Source organism: Podarcis muralis, chromosome 10 (assembly GCF_964188315.1).
Source record: "Podarcis muralis chromosome 10, rPodMur119.hap1.1, whole genome shotgun sequence".
Taxonomy (NCBI): Eukaryota; Metazoa; Chordata; class Lepidosauria; order Squamata; family Lacertidae; genus Podarcis; species Podarcis muralis.
In genome coordinates, this window is record NC_135664.1 from 62,868,870 (window position 1) to 62,882,104 (window position 13,235).

The 13,235-nt window shown below is 42.6% G+C and overlaps 1 protein-coding gene across 1 annotated transcript in view; it reads left to right on the top strand.

Moving 5' to 3' along the window:
• Positions 1-13,235, top strand: part of PDE3A (phosphodiesterase 3A) — a 278,612-nt gene that overhangs the window by 2,473 nt on the left and 262,904 nt on the right. The gene's annotated exons all lie outside the window — the stretch shown is intronic.

The following is a 13,235-nucleotide window of genomic DNA, read 5'->3' on the forward strand; positions in this document are numbered from 1 at the left end:
AAAAAGGCACTGACGCAGAAGGGACCAGACATTTCGACAACCATTTGGCCCTTCGCGTTCCTCCTCTTGCATTTTTTTGGCTTTTGTTTTGGACAGGACCATATTCTGTTGTGTGGGTGACCATGTGCATTGCATAATTTAAAATCTCTCTCCGAAGATGATGCGGAGAATAATTGCTCAGCTGGGAACTGGGAAAACAGATGTTCGTATGATTTTTCTTTCTAAAGAAAAGTGTAGTTCATCTGTACAGTTCTGTGCACATTGGAGTCCTAGAGATGTTGCTGTGTTTAATGTCCAGTGTTCCTTTAAGGCACGTCTTCACTACAGAAAGAACAGATGTTCAGTGCTGTTATGTTTGGGCCATGTTTCGTGTCGAATAGTTTGAATGCATCCTTTTAACTTTGAGGCCCATAATGGCGCAGCTGCCACTTTTGCACACCTAGCTTTTAATCTTGCATTTTGGATTCTGCAGATGAGACAGCTTACATTCTGTCCAGTATCGCCTCATTATTATTTTTTTACAGTGGATGCGCAGCTTCTATTTATTTGAGTTTGGCTGCAGAAAAAGAAAACGTTGTGGGAATCGGAAGGTTAAGATGTTTTGGAAACTTTTCCGTAACTTGTGGAAATCTGTGTAGAAACTGAGTTTCTTTGTGAAACAAGGGGAAATGTTGAAAATAAACAACCTGGAAACATAACATTGCATTTGAGTTAGCCTGAATTGCTTTTTTAAAAAAGACCTGCAGTGTGATACACAACTCGGTGGAGCTGAGGTATTCACATTTAACTCTGTTTTCGAGCATTTAAAGTTCTTGCCCATGGATTTTGAAGACACCAAGGTCCAGATCCTAAGTGAACTTGTAGCTTGAGCCTCAACATGTTTTCTTGGAAGTAAGCCACACTGAACTTCAAGTAAATGTGTATAGGATCACAGCTGTACTTGCAAGCAAGCTCAATTCATGAGCCTTTCACTTAGCATGCTAAGAACCAGTCTTGGTAGTCCTCTTTAATCCAAGTATAAGCGGTTTGTTGTTTAGTTCACCCAGATGGCAAGATGGAATAATATTTTTCAGTAGATTCTGCAGGGGTGATGTCTTCTTTCGTCGTGGCACGAACTCTTTCAGTATTGCACCCAAATCTTAATAATGTAGTGTGGAAGCAATTCTCAGTTATTTTTAGTGAGACTTAGGGTACTTCCTAGGAGTTGTTTCCGAATCAAGGAGTGGGATGTTAGGTAGCCTGAGATCCAAAACACACTTACTTGGAAGTAAGATCAGTTAAACCCATGGGATTTTTTTTCTCATTGAAATGTGCTTGGTGTCAGGTGCTAGTTAACTCTGTGCGAATAAAGTTTAGTATTGTCAACCAAAGGGATATTTTTGTGTCCTTGGAAGCAAAAGTGGTTATTTTCCAGGCAATGACATCTAACCATTTGGTGTGGATCACAGGGTTTTTTCCTCCCTCACCCTTCTTGGACTGGGTAGATTTACATGGTTTTGTGGTTGCTTGGGACATTTTCTCAGCTATACATCTTTGAGGTTTAATTTGCCACAAGTGCAATTTGTTAAAAAAAATATTCTGGAATAAAATTTATATTGAGCACACTTTCAAAGTGAAAACAACATGAAGAAAAACTTGGGAAACTGACCTGGATTTCTGTGCTTTGCCGTGTTATGTGACGCATGTTAAAATGTGAAACCCCACATTATTATTATTATTTTTTAATTATGTCAAAAGAGACTATTATTGAATAGCAGGTGATTCGAGCTTTATTTTGTTTTGAAATTTTAATGTGCGACTGCCAGGACCGTCCCACTACTTTCTGTAGCACTTTAGATAACGGTGACTTTCAAGAAAACATGTTTGTATTTAATCACTTCAATGTGGTCTGTTAAACTCTATTCCGGCTGCTGTCATTTGCTTACAACAGCTTCTGAGATCGCCTTATTTCATAATGTATGGAGTTAAGGATACAAGAGGCATGAAATGAGTGGTGTCAAACATCAGTGCTGTTGAGTGGCTTATAGTTTATGAGTTTACAGGACATTTTGAGGGGCCCTGATCAATACAGAGAACTCGATTCGCTGCCGCTTACATCTTCAGGAATTCTAAAGCAACTTGTTCCTTTCGGCTTGTTGACCGCAAAACAGACTTGTCATTTGCGAAGGGAAGAAATGGATAATTGTGGGTTATGAACAGACCTTTGCTAAATGCTGCATTCATACTGTAGCACAGTATTTAAATTATACTTTAAACTCATTGATTTAGATTTGTAAATTGTGCCTCCCCCCCCCCCGCACCACAAACACACACACAAGGTTTTGTAAATGTTGGTTTTAAAAGTATGTAAATATTGCATTGAGAATCAGCACCGTCGGTGTTAGCCCTATATAGAGGATGAGGGTACAATGGCAGAATGTGTGCCTTGGTGTATTTTTGTAAATGAACATTTAATATTTGAAAGTGAATGTTCGTAGGAGGTAGAGAAAGATGCAGTCTTAAAGATGACACCCCCACAAAAACAAACAAACAAAAAACCCCACCTTGTGATATGGTAACTCTTTCAGGCCTGTGAAACAACTGGATTTTACTGCATAGTACATACAAAAAGTTCAGGGTCTGAATCTGAATAGTCAGAAAAACAATATGCACAAGTGATTGAAATAACAGTGTTACTGCAGGATGGCCACATTTTCTCCTGATTTGAATTCCATTGCCCTCTTGAAATGAGGACTACATTCCCTAAAAAGAAAACCTACATTGTCACGCTAATTAAGTATAGATTATAATGTTATTTTCATAAATGATTGTTTTTGAATGGGCGAAAAGTTGACTTTTAAGTGTACTTTTCTAACTTGAGGAGGGTCGGGAGATCTGAAATCTGAAAAGATTGTGACTCCTTCCTTACGATGAACAGTGATGCTGGAATTATTTTCTGTATGCCACGGTACATGCATTTTTGAGGAGCAGAGGCCGTAGTCGCAAAACGAGGCACAAGGGATGGTTGCATTGTTCAGCACCCAATTTTGTTCACCTGCAGCAAGTTTTTGCGAAAGGTTTCAACCAAAAAGTAGGAAGAGCAAAGATGTAATGAATTATTGCCATTAACCACTAATAGGGCTTTGGATTTGCCTTCCACACAAGTAGATTCGGCGGAGGTAATTCTGCTTTTGATATTTCACAGCTGGAGCTGGAAGTGTTTTTGTCTCCCCGCCTCTCCGATATATTTACTCTTAGCATCAAGGTTTGTGGTGCATTACAGGAAGAAACAAGGAAGGGTCCCTGCCTGAAGGAAATTGCAATTGAAACTAAGCCTATCGTAGTTGTGACTCCTCAAGTCGAATGCAGCCCCCTTTGTGAGTTTGCTGAGGTTCCTGGTTGTGCTACCTGCCTGGGATCACCCGAGAAGGACATTGCCGGACATTTGGCAGGTCACAGTACCTGGCTGGTGGGCTGCTGTCCCCGTGGCTTGTCACAAATTGTCTAGGTCTCATCTGAAGCTTGACAACGGGGGAAAAGAAGAGAGCGAGGATTGGAATGGTGGAATAAAAACTAACAAGGAGGAATGCAAGCAAATGCAGTGTTTGGGCTTAGTTGTGGATGGGGATGTGATAATGTGGAAGGATCATAATAGACTCATAGAATTGCAGAGTTTGAAGGGGTCTTGAGAGTTTACCCCCCTGCAACGCAGAATCTCAATTAAAGCCTTCATGACAGATGGCCATCCAACCTCTGCTTAAAAACTTCCATGGAAGGAGAGTCCGAGGGAGACCGTTTCACTGTCAAGCAGCTTTTACTATCAGAAAGTTATCCCTGATATGTGGTCGGAATCTCCTTTCTTCTAACTTGAAGCCATTGGTTCAAGCCGTTGCCTCTGGGGCAGGAGAAAACAAGCTTGCTCCATCCTTCCCTTTAGATATTTGAAGATGGCTATACAGGGACGCGGGTGGCGCTGTGGGTTAAACCACAGAGCCTAGGGCTTGCCGATCAGAAGGTCGGCAGTTCAAATCCCTTCGACGGGGTGAGTTCCCATTGCTTGGTCCCTGCTCCTGCCAACCTAGCAGTTTGAAAGCATGCAGTGCAAGTAGATAAATAGGTACCGCTCCGGTGGGAAGGTAAACGGCGTTTCCATGTGCTGCTCTGGCTTTGCCAGAAGTGGCTTAGTCGTGCTGGTCACATGACCCGGAAGCTGTACGCCAGCTCCCTCGGCCAATAAAGTGAGATGAGCGCCACAACCCCAGAGTCGTCCACGACTGGACCCAACGGTCAGGGGTACCTTTACCTTTACCTTTACCCTATCTTTTCTCAGTCTCCTCTTTTCCAGGCTAAACATTCCCAACTCTCTCAACCGTTCCTCATAAGGCTTGGTCTCCAGACCGCTGATCATCTTGGTTGCCCTCCTCTGCAAATGTTCCAGCTTGTCAATATCCTTCTTAAATTGTGGTGCCCAGAACTGGACACAGTACTACAGGTGTGGTCTGACCAAGGCAGGATAGAGCAGTCCTATTATCTCCCTTAACCTGGACACTACTTCTGTTGATGCAGCCTAGAATAGCATTATCTTTTTTTGTTTTGTTCAGTGGTAGAACAACTGCTTTGCACACAGGTGATTTCAATCTCCTGCATCTCCAGTTAGAGAGCTACTGGCAGTCAGTGCAGACAATATTGAGTGGTCTGGCTCAGTATAACCCAACTTCCTGCATTCCTAGCATTTGATCTTGGGCTTGAAAGCTGCATTGTGCAAATGATTATTATTGGTACTATGCCATCCATACATGATATCTTAACAGAAGTACCATGGCAGGCTGTTGCTCCAAAGGACCTGGCAATTGCAAATAGGTGTCAGGGAAACTTGAAGATAGGCTTAGTGATGGGAAAATGTGGCAGATATCGTTGCATGTATTGTTTGGTTTCCATATTATGAGATCACCACAAGTTGCTTTCTGGCAGGTCAGCCTTCTTTTGTCCACCAAGCCCAGTATTGTTGTACTCTGACTAACAGCAGCTCTCTAGGGCAAATTTGTGGGTTGGACTCCATCAACCTCTGTAACCAGATATAATGGGAGTTGTAGTTCAGGAACATCTGAACTACAAATGCCACTTCAACTCTAGGGTCTCCAGCAAAGGGATTCCCCATTGCCAGTTAAAAGGATCAGGTAGGAATTGAACCTGAGGCATTATGAATACAAAACATGAAATCTATCGCTGAGCTTTTGCCATCTGTTAATGTGAATGGCTTCCTTTTGTGCCCGCTACCTCACACCAAGGAAAGCTGAAATTTAGGCAAACACCTGATCAGAGATTTGAAAGGGATTTTCTGGCAGTACAGTGTGCAAACTAACGACCTTCGTTTCTTTTTGCATTTATGCTCTCAGTGTACACAGCGCTTTGCAAAAGTACACGATGAGAGGTCCCTGTCCCAAAGTGTCTCGCAGTCTTAAAAATTTGACACAGGCGGAGGAGAGGGAAATGGGAGGCTGGGTAAACAGAGTGAATTACACTTGGGGAGCAATCCTATGCACAGCACCCGATCCAAAGCCCATTCAATAGCAGGACTGCTGCTGCTGCTTTGCCTAAGCCTGGCAGAGGGAAAACAAGCCTTTAAAATATTGTTGCCAGCGGAGAATCCAGCTTAAGTCCTGCTCCTGGAATGCCCCTTTTGTGGGGCTTAAACTAGCCTCGGCTCAGCCGTCTTCAATGGGCCGGACCCCAGCTGAGCTGGGATGAGCAAGTTTTGCAGGTGTTATCTCCAGCTGAGCTGGGCTTGAGGACTTCATGCCAGCTGAACGAGAGATCCGCTTCAACCTAGGCTGTTCATCTTGGCAGATCTTGGCATCTAATTGCACCCTAGCAGTGGGATTTCGGGAGGTTAAGGGGTCATAAAAAAGGATTCTCCAAGGAGTGTCTATTTTACCTCCTTATCTGTTTCTTCCTTTATCCCTCTCATCTGCCTTCTTCATTCTCATTGTTTGTTGTACTAAGGGGTGTGTGTATACATAGTACATAGGATTGCAGTGATACAGTAGCTTATATTATAGACATTTGGTGTATCCCAGGACAAATACTTCATGCTGTCGCAGTGTATGGATTAGATCAAAATTGTAAGATTCATTGCAGTTTTTAACAACTTGGATTGATTGATGGGTGTGTGTGTATTTTGGCAATATTTGCCAATGTTTTTATTTAGTATGCTTATATACTGCTTCCCGCCCCCCCGCCCCCCACAAGTGATTTCAAAACAATTTACATGAAAAAATAAATATATCATCATTACAAATCACAGAAGCTTAAGGTAACAATTGTTGAACATTGCATATATGTGTGTGTGTTTGTATGTGTGTATAACATAACAAATATAGATTTAAATAAATATAATTTTATATAATTTAGTAAAAGCTTAATTATAATTTTTATTTCTTAAGGCTCTTTTTTCATCATTTTTTTAATTAAAAAATACCGATTTACCCCATTCTTGGAAAAGGCAGACATGGATTCCAAAGGCATTTTTCTGATTTTGCTCACTTTATTAATTAAAATGTAATTTAATTTTTTTTAAAGCCCTTACAATTTGAGAGGTGTTGGTGGGGGAGTTTGGCAATTAATAAAACTGTTTGTTAAAAGTGTGACATGAAGCCTTTTAAAAAAAAAGAAAAAAGAAACAAAGGAGAGCCTTACTGGAGGTAAAGAAGTCAAAATACAGTAGAGGCTTTCAGCTCTTTTTAAATGGTGTTTAAATACACACACGCGTACATAAAGATGCTGTGCTGAAAGAAACGCAGTGTGTGCTGGGGGTTGCCGTGTCAATTGGATAAACATCTGGAACAGTGACCCACTGATGAAGTCTGTGTTTTGATTTTGTTTGTGAGTGTGTGGTGGGCGTGAGCGACCCACAATGTTTAGGGTGTTAATTGTGCCACTTACATGAATTTGTCTGCTGTACAAATTTTTCCTTTCTGGGAAGTTCTCCCTTAAATTTCGGGTGCTGCTGAAATGAGCCGTTCTCCATACCTACTGGTGATCAAAATTAAAAATTTGGAAACCGACATTAATTGTCTCCTAAAAAAAAAAGAATTATTTTTTTAAAACCCCCACATGAAATATATGGCTTGTTTCTGAGAAATGGGGTCTTTCTATCTGATGTTAACCAGTTTGACATGCTGGCCAATTAGGGATGGGGAGATCTGTCAGTTTGGGTTTCTCTCTGTTTTTCAATTTCCCAATTTCAGGTCCACTTTACCTTTCTACACCAGTGTGCGATTTTTTTAAGAACGGGTCAGCATAAAAATACACCAGCATATACAGATATTTACATCTTCACATATATAAAGTCATTTTTTATATGCCATTTTCACGAATATGTGTCTATATTAGGTGGCCTGTCTCTCTGTGTGTGTGTGCATATATATATATATATCTGGTTTTGGAACAGTAAGGACCGAGACCTTAGCCCTTTAACCGGAAGCAAGTGTGTTAGGATTGGAGAGCAAAGAGGTGAAGACTGTTTGCAACCTCACGTGCTGGACCCTAATATTTTACCTTTCATGGCGAAATTGCTATAGAGTTCCTTTGATGAATAAGAACGAGAAAGCAAGCAACATTAGCTGCGGTTGCTTTAGATCAGTGTAGATAAGTTTCTGGGAATTTGCATAATGCAGATGGGCCCTTTATTTGCTTGCTTGTGTTTTGAAGCTGCTTTTGCTGTGTTTTTGTAGTGGGGGCAGGTCCTTCGATCCTGACTTTGACATTTTTCTTATAGTCGACGATATTCTAATGAAGGGGAGGACTTCCATTTGTTAAGTTTGCAACAGTGTTCTCACACTTAGAAAGGCTGGCCCACTTCTTTGCCATTCTAAAGCAACAACAACAACATACCACCTTGTTTTGAGGTTTTATGGTATGTAAATATATATGTTTAGTAGACTAATGAATTGGCTGGAAGCCTGAATAGTTGGCTGACTGCCCTTTTGTAGTTTAAGATGTGCCCCCCCCCCCCTGGTGAAATAACTGGTATTATTCTCTTGCAGGGCTTCTTTTACGCAACCACTTACTCTGAGCTGATAACCCTTTAAAGCTGTTTTTAGTCTTAGCTGAACTGAGTTTGAAAGCAAGGAAGAGACTATCCAGGGAGAACTTGATAAGTAATCGGGTAAACCGTAGTGGTACAGTATCGCTGCCGATAGCTCTGAATACCGTATTTTTTGCTTTGTAAGACTCACTTTTTCCCTCCTAAAAAGTAAGGGGAAATATGTGTGTGTCTTATGGAGCGAATGCAGGCTGCACAGCTATCCCAGAAGCCAGAACAGCAAGAGGGATTGCTGCTTTCGCTGCGCAGCGATCCCTCTTGCTGTTCTGGCTTCTGAGATTCAGAATATTTTTTTTTCTTGTTTTCCTCTTCCCAAAACTAGGTGCGTCTTGTGGTCTGGTGCGTCTTATAGAGCGAAAAATGCGGTAAATTGCTTTCCATGTTGATACGTAAAAGGTCAGCTACATCAGGGGTAACCAAAGCTTAGTGGCCTGTAGATGCCATTGGACTACAGTTTCCATCATCCTTTACACAATTGGCCTTGTTGGTGGGGGCTGATGGGAGTTGGAGTCCAACAACATCTAGAGAGAACTACGTTGGCTATCTCTGCTCTACACAGTACATAAATTGAAATTGGTGATGAGGACCCTGTGGTCTCCAGCCCCCATAAGCTCCAGTGGTCAGGGATGATGTAAGTTGTATTGCAACACCATTTGCAAAGCCTCAGGTTTTCCCATTTTCTGGTCTACATATTACTGCCCACCATTATTCTCCCCTGCCTGTTTCCCACATTAATAAGGTAAAGGTAAAGAGACCCCTGACCATTAGGTCCAGTCGTGGCCGACTCTGGGGTTGCGGTGCTCATCTCACTTTATTAGCCAAGGGATCCGGCGTACAGCTTCCGGGTCATGTGGCCAGCATGACTAAGCCGCTTTTGGCGAACCAGAGCAGCGCACAGAAACGCCGTTTACCTTCCCGCCAGAGCACTACCTATTTATCTACTTGCGCTGGCATGCTTTTGAACTGCTAGGTTGGCAGGAGCTGTGACCGAGCAAAGGGAGCTCACCCCGTCGCAAGGATTCAAATCGCCGACCTTCTAATCGGCAAGTCCTAGGCTCTGTGATTTAACCCACAGCGCCACCCGGGTCCCTTCCCACATTAATATTTGGTTGTAAAGTGTCAGCACAAGGGCTGGTAGGCATATGTGGCAAACCATAGTCTTTCTTAGTGTGCAGCTGCTTTCATTACTACAGTATGGTGTCTTGCTAAGGTACCATTTGCCAACCTGGTGCCCCGCCCCCAGTATTTTGGATTCCAACTCCCATCAGCCTCAGCCATCATTGGCAGTGCCTGGGGGTTGATGGGAGTTGTGGTCCAGAAACATCTGGAGGGTCCTGGGTTCGTGTGTTTGGAGGGAAAGGCCGGCCGGAATTTTTGCAGCACCAAAATTTCACACGCCACCTGGTTCACTTTGCGTCTTTCAACCAGCATAATTCTTTTTTTCCAGGGCGAATGCAAAGCCTGTGAAAACGTAAACCTTTTGACTGAGTCGGAAATAGTTTTGAGATGGGTCCTCTTCGAGCCCCCCTGCCATTTCTGCGACAAAATGTTCCAAACTAAAATACCTTGTTTACATAAAGCCCCGTTCTGTTCATGACCATGTTTGGGGTGTCTCTCTCTCTCTTTCTCTGTGCTGCGCATGTATGAAAACAAGTAACAAAATTATTTTTCAGATTATTCTCCGAAGGTATTTTCTCCTCCGCCACTGGCAGTAAGTTGATGAGTATTCCTACCGCCTTGCCGACGAACTGTTTTAATTTCCGAGGGAAAGCTTCAGTCACAGCTAACAAAGGAGAGCCAGTAGGGTTCTCATAGCGTTTGCACCCGCCCTGCCGCTTTTTGAAAGGCGTTCAAAATAAATTTCTTGAAAAGGTTTTTGCAGAGATCTGCTGGGGCCGTATTGATTTTTGTTCACTCAAAACTGCAGTGGAAAAGGTCAAACTTCCCCCATGCATGTCTGAACATTACCTTCTCTCTTCCCTGCTGCCTCAACAAGGAAGAACTAATTAAATATAAACTGATTAGAATATAATTGTCCTTTAGAACCCGGTTGATTGTGGTGCTTCATCATTAGTATATTTAGGACTTTTGTACAGTCATACCTCGGGTTATAGACGCTTCAGGTTGCGTTTTCTCGGGTTGCGGACTGCTGAAAACCGGAAGTACCAGAACAGGTTACTTCCGGGTTTCAGCAGTCACGCATTTGCAGAAGTACTAAATCGCACTTTGCACATGTGCAGAAGCGCGGAATCGCAACCTGCGTGTGTGCAGACACACTGCTGTGGGTTGCGGACGCTGCGGGTTGCGAACGTGCATCCCGCATGGATCACGTTCGCAACCCCAGCATCCACTGTATGTGGTTAGGGTGACCAAATGCAAAAGGAGAAGGGCAAATGAGACCTGGAACTAAATTTTGCGGTGCGGTGCGGTGCGGCCTGTTCCCCATTGATTTTTATAATAATAATAAATTTTTTTTTTTTTTGGAAAAGGTCATATGTACTCCTGCAATTCCTGGGTTCCCCTGAGCTTGTTGATTCTGCCCTAAGGAACCACACTTTGAGAAAGGGTTTGCAACTAGTATTAGCAAAGAAAGAGAATTCTTTTGTGTCTCTGTGTGTGAGAGAGATCACTTTCTCTTAAGGTGATCTACCACATGTTGGCAGTGGGCAGAGTCAGAGACAAATGTGGGTGGGGCAGCCCCATCTCCTTCACCCCTCCTCTTTCTAACACCCCTGCTTTATTCACCATTCCCAAATGACCACCACACTGGACATGTCACTTGTGATTTCTCCTCTTTATCCAGGCCCTTGGGATGTAATTCATTATAATTTCGCTAACTGTGCTATGCCACTGTGGTTTGTTGTGTTTTTATTTTTAGATGTGATATATTGTAGTTTTATTGGGGTTTGTTAAAACTTTTATTATTGCGATTGTGATATTTTTAATCGCTAGCTCGCTCTGTGCTTTAATTGGTACATGTAAGAACCAAGACAGAAATAAATTTTAAAAGTATTTCACCCATGCTTAACCCAAAAAATGCTTCCTGAGCAGCTTACAAATATCAATGATTTGACTGTAAGCCTATCTAAATGACATAATAAGAAAAGGGGAAAAAAGGTTGGGGAGGCAGGAGGAAAAAACAAGCTCAGGGACTAGTTCTTAGTTACAAGGTTTTTGTAACAATCAGCTGGAAGGGAGCAATGTGCAGAGGAGGAGCAAAAGGTTATTGGTGTCTCAGCGGAGCGCTGCAGTTCCATCTCTTCTTCTCCTGTAGCCTGATGGAGTGGCTGAGGTAGATATGGGTTGAAGAAGGAGGCTGATGGAACTGGCCTTTAAGCAGAGACCCCCATCCTTAGTGAACCTCTTGGGAAAGATCTCTCCCCCTGTTCCCCTCTTTCTCTATATACAGCTTCCTCCAAACCATGGGTAGGCAAACTAAGGCCCCGGGGGCTGGATCCAGCCCAATTGCCTTCTAAATCCGGCCTGCGAATGGTCCTGGAATCAGCCTGTTTTTACATGAGTAGAATGTGTCCTTTTATTTAAAATGCATCTCTGGTTTATTTCTGGGGCCTGCCTGGTGTTTTTACATGAGTAGAATGTGAGCTTTTATTTAAAGTGCATCTCTTGGTTATTTGTGGGGCATAGGAATTTGTTCATTATTATTTTTTCAAAATATAGTCCGGCCCCCCCACAAGGTCTGAGGGACAGTGGACTGGCCTCCTGCTGAAAAAGTTTGCTGACCCTTGCTCCAAACCCCAAGAAATTAGGATGAAGGCAGTATTCCCTTGAGATGCAGGTTCTCTGCCTCTGGCATATAGGATCCTGTACATAAAACTTTGCACAAGAGAAGGATTTTTTTTTGGCAGGTAGCAATCATTAGCCAGGAAAAGGTGTCCTTGATTTAAATAATAATAATTTTAGGGGGGATTTATTTTAACATTTGGTAGGCTGCAAAATCAGTATCCCCATATACAGCAAGAGTACAGTCCATTCTACCCCTTCAGGACCTGAACTACTGCATTCTGCTTTGTGTGTGCTACGAATGGGTGAATCCCTTCCTTCCTTCCTTCCTTCCTTCCTTCCTTCCTTCCTTCCTTCCTTCCTTCCTTCCTCCCTCTCAGTTTCTCATTTTCCCAGTCCTGAGTTCAGTTCTCCACATTTCCACATCAGTTTTCATTTTTTAAAAACTTATTCATGAAAATTCACCAGCATTGTGGTGTGAATTTCCTTTACAATATGTGTGCAGTTCTGCCCAGTGCACACAATTTTCTGCAAAGCAGTTTCCCATAATATAATGCCTTTTTGCATGTTATTTTCTTCTAATATATACATTTGGGTTCACCCTTTATTGTACGTGTTGCTTGGTTGGAGAATTCCATCACAAAATTCGGAGAAGTACAAATTTTGAAGGTTGACCGTTTTATTGTTTTCAATAGTTCAAATAAGGTAGTTTTGCCTTTACACGTGAGCTGAACGGAATTTCTCTTGCATCCCTATGTATGTTTGCGCTTTCCAAAGAAGCAGTTTACATCACTTGTAAGTGGGATGCGGGAATGTTGTGGATGCTATTGAGACACGAACAGGACTGGCGGTCCCCGAAGGCAGTTCTGTGATGCAATTGGAGCCCTGGATCCCTCCCTTATTTTCCTCTACAGATGTCAACTTCCCCTTGCAAAACGGTATTATTTGAGGGTTGCTGAAAATTACAGTATCGAGAACAAGGATTGCACGACAGACTTTTAAATTACAGATTTGTGGTGTCTTTATGTTGAAGAATGTGTGTTTAGGGGAAAGGGAAGCATGCTTCGAAATGTTAAGTTTGCCAGACTTCTGTAGCGTGCTGTGATGGTTGCCCATGGGATCTGCTTGTGTATGATTTAGGCTTACTACCGCTTTGCATATGGAGAGAGACTCAGGGCAAGAGTCGTTTTCTCTGGAAGATTTTGAAGGATCCAGGCACTGACCAGACCCAGACCTGCTTAGTGTTAGTGACATCGTAGCGGATGAGTACCTTCCGTCAATGCCCTGGGACATAAAGAATGCCCCATCTGGATATGATCTTCTTTGGAGAGCTTCGGATTGCAAATACCCACTTGGCTGGTCTTCTATGAGGAGTAAGAACCTTGAGTTCTCAGCAAATAATCTGGTTAAT